Source organism: Physeter macrocephalus, chromosome 1, assembly GCF_002837175.3.
Source record: "Physeter macrocephalus isolate SW-GA chromosome 1, ASM283717v5, whole genome shotgun sequence".
Classification (NCBI taxonomy): Eukaryota; Metazoa; Chordata; class Mammalia; order Artiodactyla; family Physeteridae; genus Physeter; species Physeter macrocephalus.
The window spans coordinates 67,561,975-67,574,786 of record NC_041214.2 but is presented as its reverse complement, the minus strand read 5'-3'; the positions used below and the strand labels follow the sequence as shown (position 1 = coordinate 67,574,786).

Sequence of the window (12,812 nt, the reverse complement as noted above, 5' to 3'; positions counted from 1 at the left end):
GGTATTTGTTCATATCAGGCATCCCTGAGTCCAGGGTTCTAGTACTTTCATATTATTTTTAAAATCGCTGCAGCCTGAGGGGTGATAGTAGCCTTCTGCTGTTGCTAATGTTAAGGGTTCTCTCATCACCCATTTTGGTTGTGCATCTTTTCCAACACATTTGTAACTAGTTCCCTGTATTTAAGGTCCCTTTGAACTACATATCAGGGGCTCTGTTTTGCTAATTGGACTGGGCTGACTTGGACTGTAGACCTTGCTCAGGTCCCAGGACCCAGAGTTGGATAAGGCACCAGAATGGAACTCTAGATATAGGGGGAAAGACAGAGGGTGATGCCATTGGATGTGTGGGGAGATTTGGAAAAGAGTCCTGGAAGAATGGGACACTGAGGGAGAAAGATGTCTTTTATGGGATACCCAAATTTGAGCTGTTAGGTAAGGAGTGTGCATTTTCTGTACCCTGTTAGCCGTGTTTTGAGTAGGTCTCTCAATTTTGAGTAGGTGTACTTGGGAAATCCTCAGCTTACCTAACTTTCCTCTTACTCACTCATTAAAAGGGTCTGAATCTGGGTTTCTCTCCTAATGAACAATCAGACTCCTGGTGTCCAGAGCAAAAACTAGACCTCAGTAATATAGAAAGTTGTCTTTGGAACATCTAAGTTGGTTTTCTTAGGTTGACTCTCTCTTCCATCCAGTTGGTTTGCCTTTTGCAGATGGTAAGGCCCTATGCAGACTCTGACCCACTTCTTAGGAAAGTGATAGAACTATGCCAATGCTCAAAAAACTTGGACTCAGGTTCACAAATGTAATTATTGAAGTGAAAAATAGAGACTTTAATTAAGTGCCTGTGTGTGTTTGTAAAGAACGAATGATGTCATAATATCCTTTAAAATCCTCAAATATAGGTTCCAGATTTTCTACTTATACGTTCACCATTCACACTGAAATGTGACAGCAAAGAAAAGAAAGAGATGAACTTAAATGCCATGAACTTAAATTTGTTCTAAGCTTTTGGAGAGAAGATATAAATTGCTAAGGAGGAACTTTAAAGACAAACTGAAAAACACTCTATTTCATTGTAGCATGCTTCATTTCATGGGTTTTTAAACTTAGCCACTGCTATATGTACTCATGGTGGCAGAGACGTTCCACAATTGTTTGCACAATTCCACTCAGGCAAACTGGGTCAGGCAAGGAGGCATGACTGAAATGACAAATCATCCGAGTTCTCTTTCAATTCTTCCTCCTCTCTAGCTAGTCATCTCTAACCTATTATTTAAGGCCACCTCAAACCCTGCTTCTTTTGTACAAATTTTCTTTCTTTGGGAACTCTCTGCTTTTTTCTAACCTGTTTGGTTTTACTGTTGGTACCTATAGTTAGCACATTACGCAGTAGAAATTTTATTCCAATTTTTTTCCATTGTACCACGTAACACATTTTTTTTCTTCAGATATGACATCACTTAAATTGAAAAGAAAAACCACGGGAGCAGGCATGTTGAAAAGAACTCAAATAATACTAAATAGTTATAGTTAAAGTGGTAGGTCTTTCTATTTTTTCCTCTCCAGGACTATTTCCTTCCCAGATGTAACTACGTCAACTCAACTTTTTTACATGTGTGCCTTCATGCTTCTGTGCCTTTGGAGTCGTTTTTTTATCTGCCTGGAATGTGTTCTCACATTCTCTGCCCATCTTCCAAGACCCTTAAAAGCGACACGCTCTGTAGACTCTTCCTTGGTGTGCTCAGTCAGTGTTTTGTTCTCTGTACTCATTTCATTCTGCCCTGTTTTGCCACAAGCTCTTTACATATCACCTTCACTATAGTATGATATTCTTTCCTTGAGGGAAGGAGCCTATTTTATTCATCTTTGTATCTCTTACAAAATCAAACCCAGCCACTCTTACTACACACTTAGGTCAATGAACTAAATGTATATGATATAGTATATCCATTATCTGTTTTGTGAGGCTTTGTCACAGCCAGACTGGCAGCATCTTTGGGACAAGGGTTGAGACTTTTTGCTTTCCTACTAAAATAAAAATGAAGTTAGTTAAAATATTACAATCACATCTTTCGGTATGTTTTGCTTTTTAAAGAGTTCTTTAATTTACAAAAATTCATTTGAATATCACAACATCCTATATCAGTAGACTGCATTGGTGTAAAGAAAAAAAAATAAATGATCTTTTACATGGTCTTAGAGTCAGTCAGATCTGAGTTTGACCTCCTTCTCAGCTATCTGTAAGTTATGGGATCTTGGGATAATTCTTTAACCTCTCTAAGCCTCAGTTTTCTCATACTAAGGCTAAAAATTAGTCTTACAGAATTGTTGGGAGGAAAGAGTGACATGTGAGTATAAAGACATGTGATACATATTTGACACTGAACATAAGTGAAGATACCTCTCCCCATCACACTGCCTAGGAAGTAGAGCCTTAGAAGGGCTAAAAGATTGTCCAAGGCCACATGGCTGGCAAAGGATTGCAAACAGTAACAAAACCAGGAGTGGAATCAAAGCATATGCACATACCTGTTCCCTTGTGCTTTAACTCTGGGCTGAGACTGCACATTCCTGCAGGAAGCTAGAAATTACTCACTTTTGCTATCATTCTGCTACCGCGCAAACTCCATAACCTAAGATACCACTGCAGCCTGCTGCTTCCTGGTGTGATGATGAATCTGAGGCTCTCAGAGGTTAAGAGACTCATCCAAGGTCAAACAGCTATTTAGGAGCATGTCTACCTTATTGCCCTAGCTCTTGCCTCGTGTGACTGAGACACTGTGGTGGAATCTGGATGGACCCTGGGTGGAGGAGACAGCTGCAGCTGCAGGAACAGCAGCACTAAGCCTAGCTCCAGAGCATCACACAGAAAGACAGCAACTTGGTATCTCTTGGCAAGCCAGCCTCAGAACACTACGATAAGAAGGAGGAGGAGGGTTATTAAGACGAGGAGAGTGAAGACTCAGAGGACAATGAGGTCATCCAGGATATGGACGAGGTGAATGATTACAGTAAGTAGCCTGATGATGGAGAGTCACTGAGGTGGACATGGAAGACAACAAAAAGGATCAGGACCAGTGGATAATCGAGGTAGACAGGGCAGGGTAGCCCCAGGGAGATTCCATGCCAGCCAACATGCTCTACACCCCGTGCAGAACCAGCTGCTGGTTGTTTAGGAAAAACAAAAATGAAACACAGCAAGAAAGACTTCTGCTCACCTGTTGTACTCATGAGGAAATGTCACACTCAAGCCATCTCCGATTAAGAAAATACAGATAATAAAATTGTAGGTAGTTTATTAAATTACAGAGATTTATCTGTTTCTCATGAGTGAATATCTAGTTAACATAAATTGGTTAAAATCATACAGCCAGTAATTGAAATTATTACCCATGAAGTGGAACTAGGGAGAAATAGATATTGACCTGTAATGCATTCTATTTCATCCCAACACATTCTTTCTGCCAACTGCACTCTCTCTTCTTCCCATACTAAGATTTGTACAACTTAAGTTGGAAAAAAGCAAGAAGTGTGTTTAGTGAAAAAAAATAAACCCTCATATGCATTCAACCACTATGCTCCAGTATAAGGAGCCTGGAAACCCTTTGGATGATTGACTATTTACGATCTCATGGAAAGTGATCAGAAGTAAAAGAAATAAGAAATGTATATGGGCTTGGAGCTCCTGTGATGTCATAGAAATGTTTGCTGGAAGGATTTGAGGAGATAAAATTCAGAGCAGTTTCTGAAATGTCTATGCTTTAGATCAGAGCTTCTCAAGTTTGTGAGGTGGATATGACTTACCTGGGGATCTTGTGAAAATGCAGAATCTGATTCAGTAAGTCCTGGGAAGTCACTAGTTTTCCCTTCTCCAACAGGCTTCCATGTGTGCTGATGTTGCTGGTCCTCACACAATACTTTGAGCAAAAGGGTTCTAGACCATGTTGACCACTTCTGGATTGCTGAAACACTGAGATCCCCTAAAATCATTGCTAATATTTGCATTTTGAAAGTAGTGGTTTTATCTGGATTAATGATGGTGTAGAACCAAAACATGAGTCAAAAGTAAACTCCAGGATGAGCTTCAGTCATAGTGAAATCAGCTTTAGAACTTGTCTTAATCCATGTGAAGATAAGCCTACATTGTTTCTCATGTCTGTAAGTGCTGAATTATTCATATGAATGCTTCAGAGCAGCCTTCTATAAATCAAATGGAGAGAATTGAATTGGGAATTGTAATGGTGAGAAATTTTGAGTTCCTAACCTGATTTACCTGGGCACTCTCTCAGTTATCTTTCTTTTGTTCTGACCTAATCATTCCTGGTGATTTAGCAGCACCTAAATATAGCCCCAGAGACTCTTTCATTGCAGTATGTGACTTTTAAGCTCTGTGGTTTTAAAGCCTGGTCAGGTGGATGTTAGAGTCAAAATTGAAATCTCAAAGTGTCATGTCAGAGACTTTCTAGAGAAGGTTTGCAGTTGGTTCATCCAAATGCTTTTACTTGGTTGACAAGGTTGGGCTAATATGATTCTCTCATAGCAAGTTATTTGTGATAAAACACCTGATCCGACTCGTTTGACAGCAACATTTTATTATTCCTTTTAATGATAATACAGTATTCTCCCCACTCCCCCTCAGGACAACTTGGTTTATCTAAGGATTGAAATATTTTATATGGATGATAATCATTCGCTTCTGTTGATTTTCTATTGATAAATAGATCCTGAATATTAGAGACTAAGAATTTGACCAAGAACCCTGATACACTGATTAGAGTAGTAAGAAACTGAGCACATTGCAAGTTACAAGCAAAGCTTTAAAAGTAAGTTGAAATAATTGTCAATACAATACAAGTGTTTTTATGATGATATAACAAAAAGGTTGGCCTTTGATAATGCGTTGTCTTAACTGCCTCACAAGGTTGCTGTGAGGATCAAATAGGAAAGTGTCTTTGAAAGTGATCTATAAAGTCTAAATAGTATTTCTGCCTTAATTCTCCCCTTCTACCAATCTATTTTACATTAGACCACCACAGGAGTCTTCTTAAATCATCAGTTTGATGTCATCATTTCCCAGTCCAAATACCTCCAGATGCCCATTCCAACCTCCTCTGATGAATTGGGTTTGGCTTCCCTTGGCATTTAAGAAAACTCATGCTACCTTTCTAGTCTTATCACCAGTTATTTTACTGTTCTAACCTCATATTCCAAGGCTGTTGGGTTATATCTGATCTCCTCTGAGTTCCTTGACCAAATTTTCCACTGTCTCCTAGATATCTCCATCTGGTTGTTCCATAGTGATCCTAATTCCAAAGTGTCCAAAACTAAGATCATAACCTTTCCTTATATATTTCCTATTATCTATTTAGTTGCCTAAGCCATAAAATGGGGGAGTTTGGGAGGGGTTGTTTTGTTGTTGTTGTTATTTTTACCTACACCTCTCTCACAAGCTCACTGTCAATGAGTGATGGGAAGTTTTCCTTTACCTGCCCTTCTCTCATAGGCACACCCTCTATGTTACCCATATCCATTAACTCTATCAGACATTTTTTTTCAGGCCTAATATCCTGTGGTTCTTTTAGTGAACAAATATTTATGAATCACCTGCCATGTGTTGGCTACTGTATAAGTTTAACATTGTTGCTATAATATATTACTACATATCTGGTGGCTTAAAACAACACATTATTTTACACTTCCAGAAGTTAGAAGTCCAACATGGATCTTACCGGGCTAAAATCAAGGTGTAGGCAGAACTGTGTTCCTTCAGGAGGCTCTAGGGAGGACTCCATTTCCTTGTCTTTTCCAGCTTCTAGAGGCTGCCTGCATTCCTTGGCTTGTGTCACTTCCATCTTCAAAGCTACCGATGGTGTTGGTCCAACCTGTGCTTATGTTGACACGTCTTCTCTGACTTTGACCCTCCTGCCTCTGGCTTTCATTTATAAGGACACTTGTGATTACATTGAGGTCACACCTGGATAATCTCTCCATTTCAAAATCCGTAGCTTAGTCACGTCTGCAAAGTTACTTTTGCCATATTAGGTAACACGTGAACAGGTTCTGGGGATTAGGACATGGACGTCTTTGGTGGGGGCAGAGGTGGGTAGGTGAACATTATTCCATCCACCACAGCTATCTTCCTAAGCAGTGTGAACACAGAAGTCAACATGATGATGTAGTTCCTGCCCTCAAGGAGGTGAAAGACAAAGCAGTTAGATGAGTGGGCAGCTACAATATTCTGTAATTACTGCTGTGGAATTATAATAAAAACTCTAGAATTTCTTTGGGAATCAGGGAAGACTTTGGAATGAAGTGATATCTAAGACATGATTAAAATTCGATTTGAGGTTTTTGTTACATCTTAGGAGGGAGAATAATGGCACCAAAATAAGTTTGGTATAGCAATTTAGACTCTAATAACATCAATCTGATTCTCTCACTTTTACAGTGGTCATCAGACTGGCTTAACATAGATATTAGTTCTGCTGCAAAGATACAAATCTGGGTACTGTATGTACATACTATGTTTATACACATAATCTTCATGTATCTGCAGCATGCCATTTAACAGATAATATAAGATATAGAACCAATACATAAATGCAAGGCACTTTTCTATGGGCAAAGGGGAATAGCAAATCAGGCACAAATTCTGCTGTCTGGGAACTCAATTCAGAAGGGATACAAGACATGGGCATACATATTTACAAAAATATGAGGCAGAAAGAGATGACTGTCATAAGAGAGATATAATATTGTGTGTATACAGGGCTGGAAGGGAGTACTTTCAAGTTAGAGGAAGCAGGGAAGACTTTGCAAATAATGTCTGATTTGGGCTGGAGTATTGAAGGATGGGTGGTTGGGCTTTGGTCACATTGGCGATGAGAGAAAACATTAAAAAGGCCATGTGCTCCACATTGCTCTTAAGTAGAGGAGAGGAACGTTCCTGCCAGATATCTTTGAGTCTTTGAAACATCAGTTGAACAGATGTGAATTCTAATTACAATTTCACCTGTACCAAACAGAATTATTCACACATTTCTGTTGCTCCCACCAAATCTTCAGAAGGATTTCTGCTGCAGTCAGGTAAGGAAAATGTATAGAAATAACTCACATACTTCTTTGTTAGAAAAGGAAAGATTAAGAAATTCACAAGGGGGAAAAGTACTATTACTGAACATTTTCTAGAGGAAACACAGAAAAATTCAGAAAATTATTTTACAATAAATCATTTAGTACATATTAAGCACTGGCACTCTGCAAAACACTGTGATAGATGATATGGGGAATACAAATATTTTAAGACATAGTCTCTATTTTTAATCCATCGATTTTGGGAGAAAAAACAGAGATTGAGTACATGATAAAGCCATGTATGATTCATGTTACATGGCTAGGAGATAAATCGGATCAATTCTAGTGGGTCTGATTTGGGAATGCTCATGAGAGAGAGAAAACACCCGAGTCTGACCTGGAAGAATAAGCAGGGTTACAATAGACGAAGGCATGGTCAGAGGGCTGGAGGGAGGGTAAATTTGTAGGGATGAAATTCAGGCAAATAGAGCTGCAGGTGAAAAATCACAGAGGTAGAATAGTCAAGTCATTTTCAGGGACTTACATGTCATTTTCTTTCCCCAAATCTGAGCTGAGCAGTAATCGTGGGGAGTACAACTGCAAAGAAGATGGTCCCTGACTGATGAATTTATAGCCTTGAGGAAGGTACAGAGAAAGACAATCAAGTAAAGTGTGATTTATGTTGTGGCAGAGACAAAACAGAGAGCCCAGTTTTTGCCTAGCTTAGAAGTCACCAAGACCAGAGAGAGCTACCCAGAGGATGTGGTGCCATCTGAGCTGAGTCCGGAGGGATGACTGAGTTGGCCAAGCAAAGAGCAGGAAGATGGAGATGTCTGTGCAAAGGCCCGGAGCAGAGAGACCAGGAGCACAATGCGTTTGAAGAACTTCAGAAAGTTTCTTTGTGGTTGATGTCTAGGCTTCTGGGGGAAGAAGATGAAGAAGCTTATTGATGGTAAGCAGCATCTGGATCATACAGGATTTTAGAGACAATGTAGGAGGCTGTTTTAACTTCCACATTAGAGTGATTGAGAGTCAAAACTATAAAATGTCACTGGGGATTAATACAGACATTACAGATGAGATAGATATGAGATACATGAAAGGAGATCCCTTAGAAACCTGTCTAACTGGGAGGGCACTAAAAGTGGGCTCTATGAATGTATTGCTATAGAGAACAATAAGGAAAACCTACTCAGGAGTAAAGCCGAGGTGAGAAAGACTAGGTAGTGCATCTGAGGAGAAAGGGCAAAATAAGTTACAAGTAGGAAAAGAAAGGTTGAGGGCCATGGAGGGCAGGAGAAATGAGGGAGAAACTCAAAAACTCAGGATTTGCAATGAGATGTTCTTTTGCGTAGAGGTGAGTGTAGACAAAATTATGTAGAAGGAAAAAAAATAAACACCCCAAGAAAATGTAGGTAGAAGGTAGCCTTTGCAATGGAGTCACCTTAGCTGGGTAAATGCAACTTGATGGATCTTTTTTTTTTCTTTCTTTTTTTTTTTGTGGTACACGGGCCTCTCACTGTTGTGGCCTCTCCCGTTGCGGAGCACAGGCTCCGGACGCGCAGGCTCAGCGGCCATGGCTCACGGGCCCAGCCGCTCCGTGGCATGTGGGATCTTCCCCGACCGGGGCACGAACTTGCGTCCCCTGCATTGGCAGGCAGACTCTCAACCACTGCGCCACCAGGGAAGCCCTGGATCTTTTTATCTAATGTACAGAAGAGTGGTTTGACAATTTGACCAAGATATTTAAGGCTGAATCCTCACAAGAAAAAAACCAATCTCATGAGTCTTAATTCACCTCTCCACTTTACTGTTTTTTTAGTCCACATAGCAAAGAAAGGACAAAATATTTTCTGATAGATGAGCATAGTTACCTCTGTGTCAAATGTATATAGAGCTATAGTTTTATGTTTCTTGGTTTTTGGTAAAAAGAACTTTCTGATTTAGGACAGGGAAAGAAAATGTAATTTAACATAGAATTTGAACTGTGGAAAATTCAAGGGGAAATTGATGAGATTGAATCCTATCAATGAATACTGTCTTGATGACTACTTCCTTCCTCTTAAGAATGATGATTTGTCAGCTTCAGCTCTAATCTTTTGGGGCCTCAATCTTTTCCCATAGTTTTAGAGCCCTTGAAACAGACATATGTGCTTACTCTTCAAAGAAACTTTTGGTTGCCAGAGGGAAAAAATACTTAAACTTCTCCCTCCTTAACACATCTTTTCACATCTGCTGGGCATCCCAGTTCTTTCCCCTTTCCCTTCCTCACCTAACTCCCCAAAAATGTTTTATTGTAAACTGTGCACACGTTGCTAAGCTCTTTTATTTTGTCTCCCAAAACACTGTGTAGACTTTGTGTAGAACAGCAACCTGATGTAGACATAAGATATATGAATATTAAGTGTACTTAGATCATCAAAGATATATGAATATTAAGTGTATTTAGGTCATCAACTAAAGGGTTCCTTCTATATACAGTCTTGCTCACACTGTACCCAAGTAACCTTTTATCACTTTTTAAAACATACATAGCTTCATGGCATGAGCTCATTCATCTTTGCTAAAAAGGCTTCATGGAAATCTGAACAAAAGTAGTTTCCATTAGATATTCTCCAGCTCTAATGTGGATCCTTTCTTTTATCACTTCCTTTTAGTTTTTACTTCTTTTTTTTTTTTAATAGCTAATAGCTGTTCTTAAGCTCTTTGGGACTTAGAGTAAAAAAGTATAGTAATAAGTCATATAGCATTAGCAAAGTGTGGTCCCCAAGAATCAACCTCAAAAAAGATGGCCAGAGAATTAGAGATGCAATAGACATCTTGGGCAATGGATAAAGAAATTAAGCAAGCAATTAAATAAGATCTTTCTCAGTAGCAGGGAAAAAAGTGATTAGAGGACTATCTATTGCTGTACAATTTGGGAAGAAACTCAAGACTGTCATGTAGGGTATCTTAAAGATGTCAAGACAACCACTCTTGTCTTTAAGATACCCTACTTGGGCGACATCCCATGCAATCCTGTGGCAACATTTATTAAGCATTTGGTTTAGGTCTGTAAATCCAGGTGCAGGTGAAGATGTACTTTTGTTGCTGCTCTTTCCTGACTCCAACCTAGATCAAACTACTAACCCACCACAATTCTTTTCTTACTACTGATTTTCTTCTGATTATAGGTCCAGCAAATTTGTTATTTTTAAGCTAGTTTGATAGTGAGTAGCAGTTAGAAAATATGGTCTGTAGATGTAAATATACTTAATAACCCAAAGCCCTATGATGGCACCCATGTGCAGACTAGGATCATAAGCCAGAGGACCTTCCCTTCACTGGATAGATAGTTTTAAACTCCTTGGGAATTTCCCATCTGGTTGTAAGATGTCACATACTAAGGAAACAGGTAGGTTTCAGTCATAGGCATGGAAGGAGACAGAGGTAGTAACGACGTACATGTGGTTTAGCTAGCATCTTGCTCTTCTGCAGTCTTGTAGATTTCAGTAGCTAAAACTAAAAAGTTCTCAGTTTCACAATACAATAACATTCATTTTACTCAGGTCTGAAATGTATTAAAATCTTGACTTAGCTGGGAAAAAAACCCCCAAAACCTAAATTCCTCCTTACCTGTCACGTCAATATAAATTTCAGTTGGATCAAAAAATTGAACTATAAAGAATGAGACTGTCAATACAGAAGATAATATGAGCAAATGTAAAAAAAAAAATCCTGGAATGGGGAATGTCTTTCTAAGCAGGACACAAAATCCAGAAAACATAAAGGAAACCCTAATACACTTAAATAACAAAACACAAACATTTCTTCCCAGCACAAAATAACATAAAATTCAAAGGAAAATTGAGCAAAATTATTTACAACACACATGAGAAAAAGTACTGATTTTATTTATCTATAGAGAGCTCTCATAATTCCATATGAAGAAATTAATAAAGAAATAGAAAAAATATATAAAGACATTTAATATAAAAAGAAATACAGTGGCTTATAAGCATAAGAAAAGATGCTTTACCTCAATTTAAAAATGCAAATTAATACAATAATGACATTCCACTTATAGTAAAATGGAAAAGATAAAAAAGTGATAATTACATTTTTGGCCATAGTGGAGGGAAATGGGTACTTTAATACACTGTTGGTGGGAGTGTAAATTTGTATAACATCTTTGAAAATCAATCAGGAAATAGTCAAAAAAGAGAAAATATCCTTTGATCCAACCTTTTTACTTGTAAGAATTATCCTTTAAGTGTACTTCCATTCATGTGCACAAATATATGTTCAAGGATTACATTCCATTTCTTATAGCACTTTTTGTTTTTCTCTGTATTAACAATGATCATTTTATTTGTTGCTTAGTTTTCTACATCCTTCTCAAATTCAGCAAAAAATTATAAAATCCATACAAATGACATTCTTTTTACATGATGAAACATATCAGATACTCCATCAGTTTCAATTTTATTCTACAGACCTCTCTATTGGGGTCCCCAGCATCACACTCTGAGCGGGACTGGTTGTTCTCTGGCCTCCTGAGCAGTCGTCCTGGCTGTTCCCTCCCTCTGTCTCCTGGATCCATGTCTTCTTGGACTGATACATTGGACTAATATTTTGTTTATATATAAAATTCTAAGTAGATCATAATTTCCCCTAAAAAATGTGAAGGCATTTGTTTCTAGAGCTGATGTTGAGAACCACTTCTCTTTCTCTCTGGAAGCTGTAGAAACTTTTCTTCTGATGCCTGACATTTCATGACTGTGTGCCTTGATGTGGTGCTCTTTCCATACACTATACTAGACAGTTGGTAGGCCCTTTCATTTAATAAACTCATATCCTTTAAGGCTGAAACGTTTTCATTTATTACATCTTTTATTACAATTCTTTTTATTTTATGATACAGGTACAGAAAAACCTCATGAAATAAATGTTTATTTAATAATACATCATTGTAAGAAAAATACTCGGGAAAAAACCACCCAGATTAAGAAATAAAACTTTGCAAAAGTCCTCCATATGCCCCGTCCTGATCACAACTTCTCTCCTCTCCTTTAAAATAAACACCATCTTGGGTGCTTGTTACCCATCTTGCTTTTCTTTATAATTTTATCACCCAGGGGTACTTCCCTAAGCAGTTTTTTTGTTTGTTTGTTTTTGTAAATTTCTTTTAATCTACAGAATATCTCACCGTATTTTTTTCTTACAATTTATTCATTGAAGAAGCCAGGAAATTTAATTGATAAAATATCCTATAGTATGAATTTTGATGTTTTTATCCCCATGGTGTATTTTAAGCTGCTCCTTTGTCCTATGTATTTCTTAGTAGTTGGACATAGAGACTTCATCAGATATAGGTTCACTTTTGGGTGCAAGACCTCTTCAGAATTGGTGCTGTGAATTTCCATCCAGAGGCACATCATGACTGGTTGTTTCTATTTTTATAATGATACCGATGCTCAATAGCTCCATTAATTTATTGGAAGTGAGAAAATCTGAAATTCTAATACAATGATCCTTCTTTTATTAGCTGAAATAATTCTATAAGGAGTAAATTCCTTTCATCTATGATTTGGCTACCTAATTACATAGTTCATAGAAGAATGCTAGGACAAATTCTTTAACGCTTCCTTTTATTTATCAGTTTTCAAAACAGTGAGTTGAATTCCAGTTATCCTCCATAAGTGACAGAAGAGGTTTATTTTTTTAGCTGTTATTGACTTATGGATTTCAATTTGATT

At 38.0% G+C, this 12,812-nt stretch overlaps 1 pseudogene; it reads left to right on the top strand.

Moving 5' to 3' along the window:
• Positions 1 to 2,733: 2,733 nt before the first annotated feature.
• On the top strand, positions 2,734 to 3,108 carry LOC102986384 (anaphase-promoting complex subunit 15-like; annotated as a pseudogene).
• Positions 3,109 to 12,812: the final 9,704 nt, after the last annotated feature.